Source organism: Fukomys damarensis, unplaced genomic scaffold (genome assembly GCF_012274545.1).
Source record: "Fukomys damarensis isolate Sample0158 unplaced genomic scaffold, DMR_v1.0_HiC HiC_scaffold_13, whole genome shotgun sequence".
NCBI classification, from domain to species: domain Eukaryota; kingdom Metazoa; phylum Chordata; class Mammalia; order Rodentia; family Bathyergidae; genus Fukomys; species Fukomys damarensis.
The window spans coordinates 20,223,485-20,229,798 of NW_022900925.1; positions in this window are offsets into that span (position 1 = coordinate 20,223,485).

Genomic DNA, 6,314 nt, shown 5'->3' on the forward strand with positions numbered 1-6,314 from the left:
AAGGACACCCACCAAGACGAAAGGTTTATATAGGGACACCGCCACACCCAGAAGTCTCCCAGCCATGATCCTAAACCTGCGATTACCTGAATCTAGGAAAGGCAAAGCCTCACATGCGGGATACTGATACAGGGAGTATGATATCGGGATGATATTGTAAAGTCAAACCGAGGCACAACTGAGACCACTGAGGCGGGCAAAATTTAAGCAACATGCAATGAGTTTGATGGGCCAAGGGTGAGAAGGCTGTTGGCACCGAGAGGAGGGTGCCCATGAATGATAGGGTGCATTTTAGGTAGGGGAGGGGGCACTCTGGTCAACAGGGTGGAAAATTTTAAGAGTCGCATGGGTGATGGGTCTGGGGCTGCCTGATAAAACAGGATGGTGGGGACAACAGCAGGGTGGCTGCTGGCTTCTGGTTATCTCTGTGCTCCTGTGGATGCGTGGATGTGGGTAGCAGGTCTGCTTGGGTGGGGGTCCGATTGGGGGATCTGTCAGATATAAGGACCTCCAAATGATATAAGGGAAATATAACTCCCAACCTGTTAGATGTCTGATACACCGGGTCCATGTTCTCTAAAATCAAAGAAAGAATTCTGGGAACAACAGAAGTTAAGAGTAGGAAATATAAGGTAGCTTCTGTCCAAAAGAGACAGAAGGGGACCTGCAAGGTGGGTTTCCTGGGAGCTTCCACTTCTCAAGGGAGTTTTATGGAGCAAAACCATGAGGTGAGGCAGGTATAAAGTAGGACAAACTAGTCAACAAATACAAGATTACAAGTATAAGGCTGGGGACTTAGTTCAGTGTTTCCACCGCCTGCCTCGAAAGCTCAAGGTCCCCAGTTAGATCCCAGTACCAAAAAAGGTTACAAGTATAGTTGCTTTAGGTAACATTGATTAAGGATAAGTAGGGATCAAAAGACCATGGAAGGAATGGGCTAGGGAGATTTTAGTCCTCAACCCAAGCTGATAGATGCAATCCCTGATCTGCATCCCCAGGGGAAATATGTGGGTGTCGTCATTTCTCCTTGTTTGGAAGCCTGATCATCAAGGAATGCATCTCCAGCCATACTTGTCTACTGGGTTGACATCTTCCCAGGGCCCACCCCTGTCTGACTGACAATAATATTTCTAAATAACTTAGCTGTCAATAATAATACAACTGCAGTTAAAGACAACTGGAATAGAGTCTCCCTTAGCTCTGAGGATCCCAGGACTGAGATGATGATTCACCAGACCCCTACATACCAGGTAATCTTTGATTTCGTTTTGTTTTGTTTTTGTACCAGGGACTGAACTCAGGTCCTTGCACTTGGAAGGCAGGTGGTGGAACCACTGAGCTAAATCCTGGTCCCTACCAGCTGATCTTTGAAAACCTGCCCTCTGCCATTGTGGGTGGGCCAATCTGAACCTCTGTATCAGAGTGGGCCTACTCCATTACCTAAACTGAAATCCTTTCCTATTTTCTCTCTAACTTTCCAGTTAAAGATTTTCCTCTGTAAATGTGTGTTTTAGTTGTCATCTCCATTTCTCACACTAGCCAGCCACAAGAATACAAATGACAAACTAGGAAAAATATTTGCAACATATGCAACGGATTGAAGGCTCTCACTCATCAATAAACAAATGGGAGATGGGGAGAAAGAGAAGAGAGGAGATAGAAGATAGAAAAGAAGCTGTAGGATCTCTGCAAGTTCAAGGCCAATGTGGGCTAAATAGTGACTTCAAGGCAGCCTGGACTACAGATGCATGGGGCCGGGGGAAGCAGTTTACAGAAGAAGAAATTAAAATTAAATACAGCTAGGGCCGGGGATTTAGCTCAATGGTTGGCCGCCTGCATCGCAAGCACAAGGACCTGAGTTCAATCCCCGGTACCAAAAAACAAAAACAAAAACAAAAAAATACAGCCAGGTCAGGGATTTAGCTCAGTCGTTCCTCCACCTGCCTCACAAGCACAAGGTCCAGAGTTTGATCCCTGGTACCAACAACAACAAAAAAAAAATCAAATACAGCCAGATGTGGTAGCACACACCTGTAATCTTAGCACTTAGGAGGCTGAGGCAACAGGATCGCCTCAAGTTCAAGACCAGCCTAGGCTACATAGTAAATTCAAGGCCAGCCTAGACTATACATCAAGACCCTGTTTCATTAAGAAAAAATATGCCAGGGGTTTAGCTCAGCGGTCCTGCCTCCTGCCTTGCAATGCAAGGTCCCAAATTTGATCACCAGTATCCTCCCCCCGAAGGAAAAGAAATACATAAATGACAGCATTCTGTGCTTGCCTGGCAAGTAAGTGCAAGGTCCTGAGTTCGATCCCTGGTACTGCAAGCCAAAATAAAAAAAAGAAAGAAAGAAATACATAAATGAGCTATTCAATTTCAAAGAAGAAATATTGTACTACTTTTTACCTAGCACATAGATTAAGATTTAAAATTCAATAAATCCAGGGCCAGGGATTTAGCTTAGTTGCTCTGCTGCCTGTACTATAAACCCGAGGTTGTGAGTTCCATCCCTGGTACCAAAAAATAAAATTAAATGCATATATCTTTTGACTACCAATGCAACAAAGTGCCAAGCATGGTGGCCAATACCTGTAGTCCCAGGACTTGGGAGTCTGAGGCAGGAGGATTGTGTATTTAAACCAGCTTGGGCTACATGATGCCTCAAAAAAAAGTACCACTTAGGGCCGGGCGTGGTGGTGCACGCCTGTAATCCCAGCACTCAGGAGGCTGTGGCAGGAGGATCGCTGTGAGTTCGAGACCAGCCTGGGCTATATAAGTGAGTTCCAGGTCAGTCTCAACCACATAGTGAGACCCTGTCTCAAAAAACCAAAACCATCCCACCCCCCAAAAAAGCACCACTTAGGACATCATCAAATAGATGTTCTCATTTGGGAAAAGTAGTACATGCCTATAATCCCAGTAGTGTAGGAGTCAGACAGGAGGATCACAAGTGCAATTCCTACCTGGGAAATTTAATGAGCTCCTATTTCAAAATAAAAATAAAGGGGCTGGGATTATAACTCAGTGACAGCACACTCATGGATATCTTTTCTTTTTTCAAGATAAGAGTCTCACTAAGTAGTTCAGGCTGGCCTTCAATTCACAGCACTCCTCTGCCTCAGCCTCCCAAGTAGTGGGATTACAGGTGTGCAGCACCATACCCAGATATACCTGTGGATTTGATCATCAGTACCAGAAAAACAAATTTTTATATAACTGAAATGCAGGAATCTAAAAATATTCTGTGTATTATAGTTTGTAATGGTTAAAAAACAAATACAATCTGAATGCTAGTCGATGGTGGATGGGCTAGGGCTGGGGATTTAGCTCAGTGGTACTGTGCTTGCCTTGCAAGCACAAAGTCCTGAGTTCAATCCCTGGTACGAAAAAAAAAATGGATGTGCCTAAATTAGGGCACATGTAGTTTTAGGACCCTCAAAGATATCCACATCCTAACCTGTGAAACCTGAACGTATATTACTTAAATTGCAGTAGAGACTTTGCACACAGGACTGAATTAAAGGTCTTCAAATGGAGATGCTATGCTGGATCACCCAGGTGACCAAAGGTGATCCAGTGCCTGCAATTCTGAAGCAGGAGATTAGGGTGTGGTAAACTGGTTGGGGAAGTGGGTGTGGCCTTTTTCTTTTAAGCAAAACCTTTATTGGTACATTTTAGATATGATAACATTCATCGGAGGGAATTTGTACCTGTATATGACATATTGTTCTCCTTTTTTTCGCATCCCCCCTCACCTCCTCTTCCCCTCCATATTTACAAAAGCTTTGTTTCCATTTTTCCTTCTATTCTTTTTCCTTGTTCCTTCTTCCCTTTCCCCTCTCCCCTCCCTTGTCCCCTTCGCATTTGAATATTATCCTCCCATTTCCCAATATCTATTATATATTTTGATCCTTATATCCACTTTTGGTTTCTCACACCACAAAAACAACCCAGTATTTAAACATGTGTGTCTGATTTATTTCATTTCAGAGTAGGGTCTCGAGGACCATTCATTTAGCTATAAATGTCTCAAGCTCAGCCTTCTTTATGGCAGTGCGGTACTCCATAGTATAAAAAAAAAAACCAATACATCCTCTTTTTCCATTCACCAGTTGATGGGCACTAGGGCCGTTTCCAAGATTTAGCTATTACGAACTGTGCCCCTATTAATATGGGTCTACATATATCCCTGCGGTAGGACGCTTTTAATTCTTTCCAAAAGATACCAAGAAGGGGGAATAGCTGAGTCAAACTGAATTTCTAGCTTTAGTTTGTTGAGAAATCTCCACACTAGGCCAGGTGTGGTGGTGCACGTCTGTAATCCCAGCACTCGGGAGGCTGAGGCAGGAGGATCACTGTGAGTTCGAGACCAGCCTGGGCTACATAGTGAGTTCCAGGTCAGTCTCAACTACATAGTGAGACCCTGTCTCAAAAAACCAAAAACAAATAAAAAATCTTCACACTGATTGCAATCAGTCTACACTCCTGCCAACAGTGGAGAGGAGGGTTCCTTTTCCCCCACAACTCTACCAGCATTTGTTATTGGCTGATTCCTTGATAACAGCCATTCTTTCTAGAGTGAAATGAAATCTCAGTATGATTTAATTTTTATCTATCGAATGACATAGTGAGTCCGGTCAGTCTCAACTACATAGTGAGACCCTGTCTCAAAAAACCAAAAACAAATAAAAAATCTTCACACTGATTGCAATCAGTCTACACTCCTGCCAACAGTGGAGAGGAGGGTTCCTTTTCCCCCACAACTCTACCAGCATTTGTTATTGGCTGATTCCTTGATAACAGCCATTCTTTCTAGAGTGAAATGAAATCTCAGTATGATTTAATTTTTATCTATCGAATGATGAGTGTTAAAATTTTTTCATAAATTTATTAGCTATTTCTACTTCATCTGAGAAGCATCTATTCATTTAAGATGCCCATTTTTAGATTTTTTTTTTTTTTTTTTTTTTTTTTTTTTTTGTACTGGGGATCAAACTCGGGTCATTGGGCTTGTGAAGCAGGTGCTGGAACCACTGAGCTAAATCCCCCCCTAGATTGGGTCTTTAAATTGGAGGGGTCCTGATTTTTTAGCTTTTTTTTTTGTTTGTTTGTTTGTTTTGTATATTTGAGACAGGGTCTCACTATGTAGTTGAGACTGACCTGGAACTCACTAGATAGCCCAGGCTGGTCTCGAACTCACAGTGATCCTCCTGCCTCAGCCTCCCGAATGCTGGGATTACAGATGTGCACCAACATCCCTGGCCCTATCTACATGTTTTTTGTTTTTTTTTGGTACCGGGATAGAACTGGGGTCCTAGCTCTTGCAAGGCAGGCAGCGACACCACTGAGCTAAATCCCAGGCCCCTATCTACATGTTTTTTGTTTGTTTGTTTTTGGTACCAGGGATGGAACTCAGGCCCTTGTGCTTGAGAAGCAGGTGCTGGAACCACTGAGCTAAATCCCCGGCCCTTATCTACGTTTTTGAAGTTGAGATATGTTGCCCATCAATACTACTGTTTCCTGAGGATGGAGAAATGCAATTTATGAGTGAAAAGCACAGGATAAGAGCTGTGATTTACAGGCTTATTATAAAAGAACCATAAGGCCATAGTGCATGCCTGTAATCCCAGCACTTGGGAGGCTGAGGCAGGGGGATTGTCATGAGTTATATGCCTAGGCTATATAGTGAATTCAAGGCCAGCCTTAACTACGCAGGGAGACCCTGTCTCAAAACAACAACAACAACACTGAAATATAACTCAGCTCAATTACTGAGACCATGGGTAAATTTTCTGAATTGTCCTGTGTTTTTTGGTTTGTTTTTTGAGACAGGGTCTCAGTATGTAGTTCAGACTGCTCTGGAACTCACTGTGTAGCCCAGGCTGGTCTACTCCCAGCGATCCACCTGCCTCAGCCTCCTGAGTGCTGGGATTACAGGCGTGTGCCACCACGCCCGGCTTTTAAGTGTTTTTGTTGTTGTTGTTGTTGTTGTTTTTTAATGGGATTGGTAATAGTGGCATCTATCACAGAGACAAGAGGTCTATAATGCAGAATTACAGTGCCTGGCATATACTAAGTACCCCATGGATGTCTATTATTTTTGCCTTTAGCAGCAACACAATTCACACTGCCAGCTAAATGCCAAACTTTTCCAGAGGATGCCACCAAGTGATGTGTCCAAATATATTTACTGACAGAATAGGAGCACAAGCACTGGAATCTAGACTACCTCTGGATGCATTATTCTTTTTTTAAAATTTGTACTGGGGATTGAACTCCGGACCTTGTGCTTCCAAGGCAGGCAGCAGCACCA